The sequence below is a fragment of the Manis javanica genome, chromosome 1, assembly GCF_040802235.1.
Source record: "Manis javanica isolate MJ-LG chromosome 1, MJ_LKY, whole genome shotgun sequence".
Classification (NCBI taxonomy): domain Eukaryota; kingdom Metazoa; phylum Chordata; class Mammalia; order Pholidota; family Manidae; genus Manis; species Manis javanica.
In genome coordinates this window covers 17,932,876-17,948,943 of record NC_133156.1, presented here as the reverse complement: position 1 = coordinate 17,948,943, position 16,068 = coordinate 17,932,876, and the positions used below count along the sequence as shown (strand labels likewise).

General features: G+C 39.4%; 1 protein-coding gene across 1 annotated transcript in view; it reads left to right on the top strand.

The window, feature by feature from the left end:
- Positions 1-16,068, top strand: part of STARD13 (StAR related lipid transfer domain containing 13) — a 375,008-nt gene that overhangs the window by 76,597 nt on the left and 282,343 nt on the right. The window contains exon 4 of the mRNA XM_073229140.1: positions 12,668-12,701. The gene's annotated coding sequence lies outside the window, so the exon portion shown is untranslated. The remainder of the gene's footprint in view (positions 1-12,667; positions 12,702-16,068) is intronic.

The window sequence follows — 16,068 nt, the reverse complement described above, 5'->3', positions numbered from 1 at the left end:
AAAAATGATATCTATTTTAAAACATCAGTTATCTATAGGATAACTTCAAGCAGCCAAATATACATGGAACTGGAATTTCCAAAAGGAAAGAAAAAAGAGGAAAAGAGGAAAAACTGTTTGAAGAAATAATGGCCTCATTTTTCCAAATTAGATGGAAACTTCAAATCAATAGAACCAGGATCCTTAGTGAATTCCAAGCACAAGAAATTTGAAAACTACACAAGGTGCCTTATAATGAAATTATTTAAAACCAACGATAAAGAGATAATCTTAAAAACCATTCCAGGAAAAATGACCCATTCCATACAAGGGAAGAAGATAAGAATGACCTCAGATTTTTGTTTGAAAACAATGCAAGCCAATGGAGCAATATGTTTAAATACTGGGAGAATAACTATCAGACTAGAACCCTACACCAAGGAAGGTTATCTTTCAAATAAAGGTAAATAATGATTATTTTGTGCACAAAAAGACTAAAGAATTCACCAACAGCAGACCTGCACTATAAGAAATATTAAAGGAAGTCCTTTAGGCTGCAGGAAAATGATACCAGATGGAAATCCGGATCTACACAAAGAAATGAAGATCACTGGAAATGATAAATATGTGGAACATGTAATTAAAAACATTTTTAACCTCTTTAAAAAGAATTATTTAAAGCAAACACAACAACAGTGTGCTGGAGGGTTTATAAAGGATGTCAGAGTAAAACACATGATAGTAATAGCACAGAAGGAGGGGAAAACGGAAGTATAGTGTTGAAAATTTTATATACTGTGCATAAATTAGCATTTTAATTGAAGGTAGGCTGACAAAGCAAAAATTTAAACTGTAACCTAGAGCAAGGACTAAGAACGTAATCAACAACAAAACAACAATGAAAACCAAAGAGGTATAGCTTGTAAGCCGAAATAAGGAGATAAAATGACACCCTAAATATTTAAATAGTAACGCGAAAGAGGATAGTTCAATGGTGAAAAGATCGCCTCTCCAGCAAATGGTGCTGAGACAAGTGGATATGGATATCCGTATGCAAATGCAAATAAAGAACTCTCAGAATTCAGTAATGAGAAAACAGTCAACTATTAAAAAATGGACAAATGATTTGAAAGGTACTTCATCAAAGTAAGTATACAGATGGTAAGTAAACAGGGAGAATAGACTCCACATGGTTAGTTACCGGGGAAACGCAGATTAGATCCATGAAGGATGAAGTACCACCGCACACCTAGTAGAACAGCTACAGTTAAAGAGACTGACTACGCCATGTGTTGGCAAGGGTGCGGAGTACTTGGAGCCCTTCTCCACTGCCCATGGGAACTTAAATTGTACCACCTTTTGGAAAACAACTGGGCCATTCTTGAAAAGTTAAACATGCACATAGTGTGATTCCATCACTCCACTTTCATGAGAAAAAGAAAATATCCATACAAAAAATTATACGTGAGTGTTCACAATAGTTTTATCTGCAGGAGTCAAAAACTGCAGACAAGCTAAGTTTATTCATTCAACAGATGAATGAATAAACAAATTGTTCTGTCTCTGTACAGGGGAGTTCTACTCAACAGTAACAAGGCATCTACATTGTCCTGATGCATAAGACAGTATAGATGAATTCAAATGCCTTATGCCAAGTGAAAGAAGCCAGAAAAAGTAGAACATGCACTGCAGAATTCCATTTATATAAAATCCATAAAATGGATTTGATGCTGACCACCTGTATGTAGGTCTCTCCATCTCTTAATTTTCCATTTGTATTTTCCTTCGGTGGTCTTCTTATCAAATTGTATTTTTTAAGGAGGTATATTGGATGTTCCTTGAATTCTTGCAGTCCTAAAACTCTGTTGTTTTTATACTTAATGGTACAACTTGATTAGGCCTATGCTTCTGGGGTAACATTTTATTTCCCTAAAACCTTTGTCAACAAATGTCTAGTTTTTTGACATTGAGGGTTCTCACCCAAATGCCTATGCGATTCATTCTTTAGAGGAGAATATGGTCATTTCAGTGGAACTTGACTTGGCTTAGTTAATGTCTGCCAAGAGGCAGAGATATCAACGTAGGATTAGACATGCAAGAGATTAACTGAGAAAGGGGACAGGGAAAGGGGACAGAGCCTCCATCCTGTGCAGGAGGTCTGGCACCTGTGGGAGGAGAGAGGGAAGGAGGAGGCGCAGACAGCAGTGTAATTCCAAGGAAGGTGTGGCCAGGCCAGTGGGAAGTCCTGGAGCAAGTTATCTGCAGATAGTGTCCTGCCTCTGGCTAGAAAGGGCTGGTATCAATACTGCCACCAAATTCATTCACTGGATGGGAGCAGCCTGCAGGAGCTCAGCCTCAGCACTATGTGAATGTGGGACCTGTGGGGGAGCAGTAGCTTGGTAACCAGAAGAGCTGAGCAGTGCAGGTTTTTATAGCTGCCACATGTAGGAAGCCCTTTGAATTAGGAGAGGAGCCATTAAGAAAACACAAGGAAAAAGAATCATCTTTCATTTGTTCAAGGACTGTCTATTTAGCTTGTAGGTTTCACATCAGAAACTTAACTGCATTATCCTTTAAGTTTCTTCCTGCTACATTCCTTTTGTCCTTTTCATTAGCTCAAGACCTTTATGCAGAGGTGGGCAGAAACAGAGAAGCAAGAATTCAAGCCATTTTGTTCTGCTGTTGAGATCTGAACAGCAGGATCAAGGATCCTGCCTCCCCACCTGTATTTTTTAAACTATTTTTGGGGAATGTTCTTCTTTCTTATTTTTTAAATGGTAGCATGCAACAGATTATTTATACAAGTGTGTTTGTCTAAAGATGACATTGTATTTTCGTAGGTAACAGTTTTATTAAAACCCCAGACCTCCATGAATATAGATAAAAATACTATGTTATATTATTACCTCCTACACGTCATCTCTTAGTGACATTTTGTGAAACTATTGATTTTTCTGTGCTTTTCAAATTCAGAATGAAAAGAATGCTGCAGACGAACCAACATCACCAGTGTTTTCTTCCATAACCAGAAGAAAACACATTCTTAAGGCCCATTTTTATTTCTTAAAGCACCCAGGAACCCTTCAGGAAGTTGCTTGAACCGGGGCCAGACAGAGGAGCAGGTTGTCCAACTTGTGACATTTTCCAGGGTTGTGTGTTCAGAACCTGGTGACCCAATTCTTCTCTTTTGGCCTGTATTCAGCTAAACAAGTCTGGGCCTAAGTCATCAGGCTTGTGAGGCATTTTCTTTTAAACTCAAAACCACTCTTATGAAGAAAATGAGGCCTTGAATGAAATATGCCACTATAATCCTCTATAATCTTAAAAGCTGGCAGCACTGGTTTATAAAAACAGGCCTGAAGGCCAAGGCAAACAGGCCTATGAAGCAGCCAAACCCAGAGGGATGTGGCCCAGGGAGGCCCGCCACGGGGTAACAGCCAAGCCAAACTCTTGATTTTGGTTTCTTGTCTATGCACACCTCAAAGTGAGGTGGGGGGTATGGTCACCAACGGCCAGAAGTGGAATGTGATAAAGCGACTCCTTTGCCATACCTTCTTCAGCGGTGGACAGTATTTTGAAAGTTAGGGATGAAACTGAATATACTAGCTGAAGAGAAAGATATTTTCATGTAGATACCCAAAAATGTCCCAGGTTACTTGTTTATTTAGAATGCATAGATTAAGCATATTATGTGCCCAATGTGGTCCTAGATACTATAGATGAGAGGTGGTACACGATTTTTCAATTTTGTCGTTATCTTCCGATGAGGCCTATGTTACTCCATTTTTACATGTATGGAAACTGAGTCTCAGGTGAGAAAAGTTGCCTAAACCGATGTAACTAGTGAGAGTTGGATTTGAGGCTGAAACCCAGTGAGTCTAATTCATAAACCCAACTGTTTCTCATACACTCTAATGCCTTAAAGGAAAGAGAGGCAGGTCTTAATTTTCCAGTACTTACAATTCGCTCTAGGAGAAAAGATGAGTTTGCAAAATAACTAGAGCATAGTTTTACATTTATATAAGTTCTAAATCTATTTGAGTGTGAGACTACAGTCCGAGTGCTGAGAGGGCATGGAAGAGGGGAGCATTAGTGTCGCTTCTCACATGATAAACAGATTCCCCCGGTGCCCCCTCTCCAGCTTCCGCCCTCCCTCATCCTGGCCTTCACCTCCCTATAAAGCCTAGAGGCCCTCAGATGTGTACGCCCCCAGCTGTCTGCCACCACTCCCTGCCCTAAGTCCGCATCAGCTGCCACCCTGTCAGGGCGCCTCAGTCAGCCTGTCAGCACCCACCTCCTTGTCTTCTTCCCCAGCAGGCCCCGTGCTGCTGGGTGCAGGCCTTGGGCCCCTCAGGAACTCCTTGTCACCGCAACTGCAATCTACACTGAGTTCTTTCTCCCTGGGCTCCGAATGTATTGAAATCTCTTCTAATTTACAAAAGGCTTCCATCAGACTGTCCGCTGAGGCTCCTATTCCTGAGGCTTCGCTTCCTTCATCCTTTCTAGGTCAAACTTATTGAGATGAGATTACTTTACTTCCCATTTAGTCCTTAACTATCCTATTCAAATTGCTGCCCTCAGGCTCTAGCCAAGGTGACTTCCTAATTACTAATTTTCAGTATTTTCAAAGTTGTCAGTTTTCCATCTTTTCCTATGAACCTATTCCTCCTGGTTAGAATCCTCCCTTTTCCTCTCTCTTCTCTCTGGCTCCTTTCCCTTGGTCATTCCCTTCAGCCTCACTCATAACATCATGCCCCAGGCCTTTGTCTTTGCCTCTCCTGGTCTCAGTTTAATCACACTTTCCCAAAACAAGTCCATCCTCTCTCAGCCCGGACTTCTCATGGACAATCCATATTCACTCAATCCACACCACTTTCCTCCACTCACCTTCTTTACAGAGCCCCAACTGTGTGTCCCAGTCTCTACAAACTCAGTGCATCTAAAACTAATATTCCTTACCTTATACGTCACGTCCCTCACCACCTCCCCTGCTGCTCATCTTCATCCTTGAAATGCCTCCGTGAACCCCACCCAGAACACCTCTCCCAGCCCCCTTCCCTGCTCTCAAGTCCCTCCTAAATCTGCCTCATACCGCCAGTTCCTCACATACAGTCTAGCCCAGGACCTTTTGTTTCACCCAGTCTTGGTCTCTTGTAACAGTGCCCGGACTTGTATCCCATCCCTTTCTCCCCCCATCCATTCCTCATGCTGCTTCTGGATTCACCATTAAAAAACCTACATTTTTGGAGTTTTCATCATCCGTAGATTTCATTCCCAACTCTCTAGTACAGCACGCACGCTCCTTTGTTAGCCAGCCCGTTCCTTTATTTCTAACTCCATCACTGTATTCTCTTCCCCATTACTGATTGACGGCAGTCCTGGAGTACTCACCCTCTCCTCTGCCCCTTTCCTTTGTTCATGCTGCTCCTTCTCTTTGGAATCCCCCTGTCCCTCTTGCTCTCTTTAAGATTGTTCTTTAAGAGTCATTTCAAGTTGTATTCTCAATATAAACCTCCCCTGATTTTCTCCAGGAAGCCCACTCTGCCTTTCTCTGTGCAGAAGTGTGCCCTGCACATACCTCCGTTGGTGTACGTGTTCCTAGGATCACAGCCTTGTTGTTACGGGGCTGTCTTCTGTTCCAAACTGCGATCTCATTCAGAGTAGCAAACTGAATTTCATTCTAATGCAGCTCAGTTTTTAACAGCACACCTAAATGTAGTGCAAGTTCTTTCACTATAACTTTAAAGTGTTCTTAAGTGTTAATTGCATTTACCTATATCAGGTAATTCTGTATCATAATACTTACTGAATAGCTTTTTAGTTTGCTTGTGTGTATATGTCATCTCTTCTCCTTCTAGATGATCAGCTCTTGGAGTCTGTACTCACCCACAAATTATCTTAGGGTGTATCAGTCCTTGCCTAAAGTGAGATTGTGGAGGCAAGATATTGGGAGTAATTTTTACTAGGTCTGTGATATTGTTACTTGGCTAGAAAATCCATATGTAAATTATTAAAACACTTTCTATGATTATTAAAAAATTCTGAACTAAATGAGGGGAATAAAATGTTTGATTTTGAGCTAATAAATTCATGTTTCCATTTCTCTATTTCTCACAGATTAATCCAATGGTTTTGCTTTCGGATCTTTTGTTTGTCACTTTGAGTGTCTCATAATGTAATCTTTCTGTTCTTACTATCTAGTCAATGCTTGTGTAAGTGAAGTCATTAATTTTCAATTCCTCTAACAACATTTAATGAAAATGCCTATGATATATGTCTTATACTAGTATATTTATACTATTGCTTTGATGCCTCCAAATAAGCAGTGACATCTTCTAGAGGACAGGGTCAGGAGCTGGCATGTCAGAATCAATCAGAGTCAGGGGGCAGCCCAAGTCCAATGTCTAAGTTGGAGCAAAACCGTCAGCACAGGATCTAAAGGGAGGGACACAGGAATTCTGAGCAAGAAAGACAAGAAGACTCGTATTTCAGATCCGTGGTGCAGAGACAAGACGAGCATGCGGAGGCTTCCATGCCTGTCTGGCTGTCCCAGCATCATGCTCAGCTGCTGCTTCATACAGGCTCCTGGCAAAACCTGCCTTGAACTGAAGGATTGGTCAACTTTGCCTAGAAAGAATGGCATGAAAGATGGAACTTTTTAGGCCCTTAGGGTGTTTCACATTTCTGGAAAGCTTACTTCAAATATTTATCCAGATGCAAAAGTCTTGGATCATTGTTTTAGAATGAACTTTATTAACTAAACTGGGTCCAGGAAAATGCTATTCTCAGTTTTGCTTTTAAGAAACTTCATTTTCATGTGATGCATTCCTTTCTTCCTTCATTTATTCATTTCTGGGACTTGGTCCAAATCTTAAATAAAACATACACAGAAAGAGAGAAAACCAGGGGCCTCTTTATGTAAACTAATCAAGAAGGAAATGAAGCCACCCAAATGTGGCCTATGCCATCTGTGGTCTGTGATAAATAGCAAAACTGCCCTCATACTTTTTCTTTAAATGTTAACTGTAAAATATAAAATCCTTTTTATTAGCACCAGATGTCAAGAATGCTTATTAAAATGCCATGGTTTATTAAATAACATCATTTTAAACTCACTGAACTAGTAAAGACCTTTTTTTTTCGTTTAGATTAAATGTCTGAAATTATGTATTACTCACATCTATTCAAACATGTGAATACCAATATACATATACCAGAATTTAAAATTAGGAGTAGAAAGATTTTATACATCATGAGCTGAATTGAAATATTTTTAAATCTGTGAAAGTAGATTTTCATATGACTCTTAGTTTAAGATTGGGATTTTTATGGAGTACTGAAATAAGCATTACTTTATAACTCAGGTCTAGAGGAATTCAGGGAAGACCAAATAAAAATAAAAGAGTAGATTTTAAATTGTATAAAATTGGATTCTCTCTTTTTCAGAAGCTTTTTCTTTAGCTTTCATAGCATAGTTACTTGTGAGGAAATATGTTATCTTCTGTGTCTCTTCACATCCTCACCAACTAAGAGTTACTACAGGTTTCTCTCAACCTGGGTCAGGGAAGGGATGGCTTGGAACCTGTATATAGAATTTTTGAAGATATAACAATTTTTAGAAACTTCTCTGCAAGGCCATACTTGAATATTTTGAATTCAAATTTAATGTCAGTAAATGAGAATTAAGCATGGTAATTAAGGAAAATTATATTTTCATTTTATTTCTTCATAAACTGATACTTTGGTTGAACCTCTACTCTTAGCAGGGCTCCTTGAAATGACTCTGGAATTGCAGATTATAATACTTTTAAACATTTCCTCTTTTTCTTTCATTTTTACATATAGTTTATATATGACCTATTAGGTAATACCATGAGAAGGTTTAGGAAAAAGCTTTTGGAGATGTAAATTTACCTACATCCAAGTCAGTCAGCCTTAAATTATTTGGGCTGAAGTCACTGTGTAATACTCAGATCCTTTATATTTATCTGAGGAAACTGACTTTCTAGTGGTAATCTGATGATTAGCCAGATTAAAATTAGGAGTAGAAAGATTTATACATTATGAGCTGAATTGAAGTATTTTTAAATCTGTGAAAGTAGATTTTCATATGACTCTTAGTTTGAGACTGGGATTTTTATATAGCACTGAAATAAGCATTGCGTGTTGCTACTTAGTCATTAAGCTAAATCAAGGTCACCACTGAATATAATTTATTGAGTTTGAAATCAGCAGGTGTCTTCTGGGCAAAGTAAAAAACAAACAGTAAAATGGCTTAGGTGTTTACCTAAGAGTTTATTTACTGTGGGATTTTATCTGCTGCCTGGGCTTTAAAGGTTTACTATGAGGGCATTAGGAAAAAAATGGCCCCTTTGTGTTTCAAGAGCAGCAGGTGTTGAAACAACTTTCTGGTTTAATTACAATAGTTCTTAATCTGTTTACTGACTTGATTGATCATCCAATGCCCCAAGGACCATAGCCTCTAAATAAAAGTTTATCTGCATGTTTTTATGATTATCTGGTATTGTTGTGTTCATTTAATCTGCATATTTGTCTATGTGGGCAAAAGGTACATGTCTGGGTATATTTATTCCAAAGAGCAATTCCATTTTAAATCCAGCATTATCATAAAACAAATTCCTAAAATGTTGTTATTCTTAGACTGTTCATGTGAACATGAATTTATAGTTACCATGGCTTTAGAGATGTTAGAAAATTAACATCTTCTGGGAGATCTCACCAAATGAAGCAAGTGACTCTTAAACACAATTCACGGGAGTTTACTACAATTTATTCTTGAGGTAATTCTAATAGTTCTAGAATTCCTACATCTCCAGTTTGGATGATTTACCTGACCCCAGCCATCTGTACAACAGAAAGGAACTGCCAACCATCCAGCATAGTGCTATCAATGAATATTTCTGTATATTGACTAAGCACTCAACAAATACTTATTGAATAAAATATTGAGAAAATACATCAGTGGTCTGGAGACATTTAATCTAACTATCCTGACATCAGTGAATGACATTTTCCCACGTTCTGCTACAAAGTGTACCCTTCCATCTTTATTTTTCTGGAACTGACTATAATCTAGTGTCTCCTTAGGTAAGTATAAATAATTATCTCCAGGTCAGTAGCAGTTCCTTTATTGCCTGACCATAAGTCATATTTTGGATTCTGGAGATAGTAGAGATATCTTAGAGATATCATATTCTATGAATGTGTAATATTACTAGGGTCTAAAAAGTTCCCACCCTATTATTTGGGTCTCCAAACAGAGGGGCTTGCCGTGGAAGGTAGTGGGAGATTAAACATAACAAGTTGCAGTAGAAGTGTGTGCATCTAGGAATATTTTTGTGTGTCCTTTTAATCATGGAAAAATACACATAACAAAATTTATTTTCTTCACCATTTTAAGTGTACAGTTTATTGGCATAAATGCATGAGTCCTTGCTGTAAATATACATTGTCATGCGACCATTCCCACCTCCATCTCCAGAACTTCTCCCATCTTTCAACACTGAAACTCCGCACCCGTTAACAACAGCTCCCCATTCCCTCCTCCTCCCAGCCCCTGGCGCCTGGTGATGTTTAATGAAGCTGATTATGCTAAAATATTGCTGTCCATCCATACGGAAATGTACGGTCATCATCTCATTTGTGAATATTTCAGAACTGACATATGGAAAATCCATAGCATAGAATTATTTTTTGCCTCATCGATTTTCATGGGAAATGAACGTCCCTACCTCTGCTTCTAACTTTTCCTACTATTGAAATAGCTACATGCACAACGGGTTCATTTTCACGTATCTCCAACACCTTTGGACTTTAGTAATACTTCGCAAAGATTTGTAACTTTTCAAGAACACTAACTTTTGTGGCTTTAATGTCAGGCATCTAATTTCTACTTTTCTTCTCATCATGACACTTATGAACACTTTTCTTACTCCATATACATTTATATATTTGTCAGATTCAGACTCTGTGTACCTTTTAATGCAACATTCTATATTTAGAACCAAGTAATACTCAACCATACCTTTGCCAAGTACTCTTTTTTACCTGGGTACCCCTATTTCACCAGGTTGCATTGGTTTATTTTAGAATCAGATAATCTGGCTTTCAGGTCTCCTGTCAAATATTATTTGCTAGTATTATTAACATAGGAGTAATTCTTTAGCTCTCAGGCTCAAGCACTGGTTGAGGAATCCTACGTACTATGTTGTGTTTCCTTTTTAAGTCCTCAGGCTGAAATCTCTCTGCAGCAATTGCTCTTAGCTCAAAAGTGAGAATTTTAAACAGCCCTACTGGGTTATTTCTATGTTGTATGATTATAAAAACATGATTATGTCACTTCGAAAATGGTTCTAAAATACTATGTTGTGGTCACAAAACTTATTTCACTTCTTAGTTTTGTTCTCCTTGCTTTCCCAAGTCAGATAGTCATTAAATAAATATGCTTCCCAACCAAGTCAGAACTCTCTAAATATGGTGTACCTCTGTAGTGGGGCTGCGTTCTTCTTAGAGCAGTAAGTATCGACTTCCTTGGTATTATTTGAGGGAGTGTTCCCCTCCTCTGCATGCACGGTCTAAGTTTTGCTGTTAGACATTCAGTACTTGGCCTTAGTCATCAGATGGTCCTCTTTAAAATGTGAATATCCCCGGAAACAGCAACTGCTGTCATTGTTGGTCACCAGCTGTTTTGTGGATTTGCTTTTACCCAGAGTAAGCATGAACAGAGGCATAGAATAGGGTGAGAGAGATAATTAAAACGAGGGAATGGGGGGGAACTGTGGTATCCAGGACAAAGCATTAAGTGCATCAGTGTGTGCCTCTGTCGCCCCCGACTCCTGCACAATACTACTCACTTGGTACTTTGAAAAAGTTAATAAATTGTAAGTCCCTGTTTTTTATTATTCCCTTCAGAATAATCAACAAATATTTATTGTGTGTCTTGCCCATGCCACACTTGCTGCTCAGCACATCACACGAATTATTGTGCTTACTTCTCAAAGCAACCCCATTTGACTGATGAGGAAATGAGGCTCAGATTAACTTGGTAACTTTCTTAACGTCACGCCACTAATAACTGTCTTTCTGATTGCTAAGCTTATGATCTTAACCTCCAAATTATATTTATTTTTAGGGCAATGGGGAACCATTGAATGGTTTTAAGAAGAAAAATGACATGATTGAATTGTATTTAGGGAAGATCACACTGTATGTGACTTGACTAGACTGGTGGGGGATAAGACTAGAATCAGGCTAGAAGTTAGGGAGCTGTTGCAATTATCTAAGTAAGACCTGAATGTTGCCCAGGAACTGGCAGTAGGAATGAAACAAGTAGATGCATTCAAGCAAGATTGGGAGTAGACGCCAACAGAATGTACCTAGAAGGACAGGAAAGAGTCAAGGATGATTCCTGAGGTTCTGATTTGAGCCGCCAGCTAGATGGTTGTTTCAGTCAGCTTGGGTTGCTTAACAAAAATACTGTAGACTGGGAGTCTTAAACCTCAAACATTCGTTTCTCAAAGTTCTCGAGTCTGGAAGTCCAAGGTGAAGGCACTGGCAGATTCAGTGCCTGGCCAGAGCCTGTTTCTTGCTTTGCAAATGACTGTCTTCTCACTGTGTTGTCATGTGGCAGAGAGAGAGAGAGAGCTCTTAGCTCCTCATCCTCTTACAAGGGCACTAATCCCATCTGGGGGCCCCACCCCACAACCTCATCCAAACGGAATCACCTCCCGAAGGCCCTGCCTCCAAATACCATCACACTGGGGATTAGGCTTCCACATGTGCATTTGGGGGGACCCAAACATTCAGTCCATCATGATGGCGATCCTATTTACTCGGATGGAAACACAGAAAGGAAAGGGATCAGTTTAGGGCTGGGTGAGTGTGTGTGTATGAGGGGTGGACAGTGTTGAGCTTCACACACAGAGTCTGAGGTGTCTGTGAAATGTCCAAATGTAGATGTCCAATAAGCAGTTTCCTGTATTGGCCTGGACCTCATGGAAAGAGACATGGACTGGAGATATAAACCCATAAACCCAGAGCTCATGAGAATATGAGTGCAAAGCAGGGAGAGAAGGCCCTGCACCAGGGGCTGACCAAACAAAATGAAATAAAAGCAGATGAAATCGGCATGCAAAGGGGCCCAGGAGAAAGAGAGCCACCAAGACAATGAGAAGGAACTGCTAGAGAGAGAGAGACAAGCAGTGGACAGAGTGGGAGGACAGAAGCTCAGACACAGTGTCAGGAAGGGGGACAGGGAGGGGGCACTGTGCTGCCTTGGCTGCTGCAGTTACTGAGAGACAAGGGGAGGCAGGCCTGGCTTGAACAGGGAGGAGGCTGGCGGCGTGGGGCCAGTGGAGTAGAAGAGAAATACTAGATTTCAGTCCTCTGCTTCCTAAGTGGATGCATAGTGTAGTGTCAGTCTTTACACACAGAAAAATTAATGTAACCTATCTTCCTTGTGAATGAATATTTTAATTCTATTACTCCAAATGATTTATGCAGCCTTAAGATCATTCAATCCTCATACCCAAGGGAGCATTTTATTTTTTTTCTGAAAGCCACTGATTCTAATTTTACAATCTAAGTTTTTTCTCAAACTCAATGATATTTTTCTTGATGCAAGCAGTATAACTTTGAGATATTAAGAGAATTGTGGTTTTTGTTACAGGTGTCCTCTGACAGACCAAGTAAGGAGAGAGCAGGTAAGTTTCCTTGATGAGTAGTATGCTGTGCTATTTGTCTAGAAAGGTTGTTTGAAGAGCCCCACCTAGCTACTATAAATTTAAGCATGCTGTAGGTCTTGCTGAATAATTGAGAGTCACAGTTTGATGTTAAATTAGAACATGGCCAGTGCCTTGAAGACTGGACTAGTTCACTTAGTTTTAAAATAGCTGTCATGCAGCTGTATTCTGGGTTTAGTTCCCATTTTGTACTGTTGGTTTCACACAGAAATTCCTTTGCATAACCATTCTTTATCTTAAAATATGTACTATGGATTAAGTAGGAACTAAATAAAAGATTGCACCTATACCCAAACAGCTGCCTAAAAGAGGAGCCCTCTTGACAATAACAACAGGTAGCAATTTTTACTTGCATAGCCTCTGTATTTGGAAATGTTCTGTGTAAATCAAAATATTTTACAGCTTAATTTATTGAATTTATTCCAATGACTACATAAGATAACAGCCAACAATTCCCTGAACCACCACCTCTTACCAACTGTTTAGCAGCTGTTGTTTTATTTGAATAGCTCTTTATTTGAGCAGTCCTGATGGGCACATCACTCTGAATCATCTCATTTGTCCTTACTTCATATGGTCACTTAAATGCTTATACATAGAACGAAACTACTTCATAAACCTTGTGTGATTCATTGTGCATATTATTCATATCTTGAAGGCTATGTGTTTCTGGAATAGTTCAATATAAAATTAAAACTTCTCAGAGTTTGTATCTTTAAAGGCTGTTTTTGAAATAATCTTGTCAAATACTGCTATTAAAAAAATGATACTATGATGCTACCCTTATGTGGAATGGTAATCATCATTATTTTCAGGTTCTTTTTCTTTAATCTGTTGGAGAGCCAGTTTTAGTTTATTATTCAGAAATCCCAGTTCTTTGATCTCGTGGGGAGATTTGTAAGGAGACCTTTACACTGGACCACCATGCAGTGACTGGCTGGGCCTTCATCATGAAAATGTCTCCAGTGAGTGTACCGGGCCCGCCGGCTGTACCACTGACACCACCAAACAAAATTTGCTCCTGCTGTTCTGTGAAACGCTTGTAGCCTCAAGTATGCAGAATTTTCCCCATTGCACTTTTATATTTGAGACTTTATGTACATAACCCTCAACTACCTGACACCTAAGTGAGAAATAAGCAAAACCCCCTTAAAATCGTGTGAATGTGACCCATTTGTAAATTATGCCCTAAGTGGAAGCCTCTGGGCTTCATATCTCTTGTTAAAATTCCAGCTCACATTCAAGGACTTGATATTGTTTTTACGTCAGCAAAGAATGTGCTTCACTCCAGAAATGACCAAATGAGGAATTTATGCAAATGAGCAGCATGTGAAGGTTTTAGATAAACAAAGTGTTTCTCCTGGAGATCTGATAACTAGAATGTGATCATCTATTTTCCTTTTATCACAAGCATGTCCAACTTGTTATAGTTAAAGGGTATTTTCCATTATATAAAAGCTGCAGTTAGGAGAATAAATAAGAAACAACTGCAGTGAAGGACAAGTACTTCCTGGCTAGGAAGGACAAGTACTTTTCTAGAAAATCTCCAATGGGGAGGTTTAGCTGTGGGGGCTCTGATGTGGTACAAAGTGCTAGATTGGATGTGGAGCTTACCTATGAGTATTCAGGTATCATGCAGTGGGGGGTTAGTCTACATGAGACTGAATTTTTAAATTGCTCATCCACTCTGCAAGCTAGCATTTTATTTTGGCAGAAAAAAATTGAATAGGCAAGGAGACCAACAGAAACTTGAAGAGTCAAATCAGTTTTCACAAAAATACTTATGGAAGCACTCTGGGAGTAGGAAATATTGGTAAAGGATGTCTGAGAACAATTTTTCTGCACATGTAAATCAGAGGAGAATTGTTGAAGCCTAATTCAAATTTCCATGCAAATGCAAAACAGTCCATAAATTTGAGTTTTTTTTATTACAATAGGCGTCTTTTATTAACCTTATCTTTCAAATTAAATAATTTTCATAATTTGTATGTTTAATAGTCATTCCTTTCTGCTGTTTGTAAAATGTTAAGTCAGCTCCCTCATTTCTGTCTTTTTTTTAAAAATTAAGGTATCACTGATATGCACTCTTGTGAAGGTCTCACATGAAAAACATTGTGGTCACCCTACATTCAACCATATTATCAAGTCCCCCCCACACCCCATTGAAGTCTCTGTCCGTCAGTGTAGTAAGATGCCACAGAGTCACTACTTGTCTTCTCTGTGCTACACCGTCTTCCCCGTGACCCCCACCCACACCATGTGTGCCAGTCATAATGCCCCTCAGTCCCCTTCTCCCTCCCTCCTGACCCACCTTCCCACACCCCTCCACTTTGGTAACCTCTAGTCCCTTCTTGGTGTCTGTGAGTCTGCTGCTATTTAGTTCCTTCAGTTTTGCTTTGTTGTTAGACTCCACAAATTAGGGAAATTATTTGGTACTTGTCTTTGTCCACTGGCTTATTTCACTGAGCATAAAACCCTCCAGCTCCATCCATGTTGCAGCAAATGGTAGGATTTGTTTTCTTCTTATGGCTGAATAGTATTCCATTGTATATATGTACCACATCTACTTTATTCATTCATCTACTGATGGACACTTAGGTTGCTTCCATACCTTGGCTATTGTAAACAGTGCTGCCATAAATATGGGGTGTATATGTCTTTTTGAATTTGAGATCTTGCTTTCTTTGGGTAAATTCCTATGAATGGAGTTCCTGGGTCAAATGGTATTTCTATTTTTAGTTTTTGGAGCATCTTCCATATTGCTTTCCACAATGGTTGAACTTATTTACATTCCCACCAACAGTGTAGGAGGGTTCCCCTTTCTCCACATCCTCACCAGCATTTGTTGTTCCTTGTGTTTTCAGTGTTGGCCATCCTAACTAGTGTGAGGTGATCTCTCATTGTGGTTTTAATTTGCATTTCCCTGATAATTAGTGACGCAGGTCAGGTCCGTCATTTCTCTCTTGACTCCCCATCATTGCTTCTTGGTTGAAGTGTCGAGGACCTCTGTATGCTTTCCCAGAGAAGGAATACGGCAGCCCGCCTGAAGAGGCCATTTATACCTGATGGAGGTGTAACACGACATAGAAGGATGTGACCGTGACCCAGCCTTACTGTTTCCCTTGTGAAATGATTCCTGATGAGTCTTTCTTGTGCATTAAAACTACCTGTTTCACATTTTCTGCTGGTCTTAGTCACTCGTGAGAGCTCCGTGTGAAGGAATAGCCATGCCAGGCAGAAAAGCGGAGGCATGATGAGGTGGTCTAAAGGACAGTCATGGTTAATTGCCTTCACGAATAGATTAAGAATGTCACTAAATAACCACATT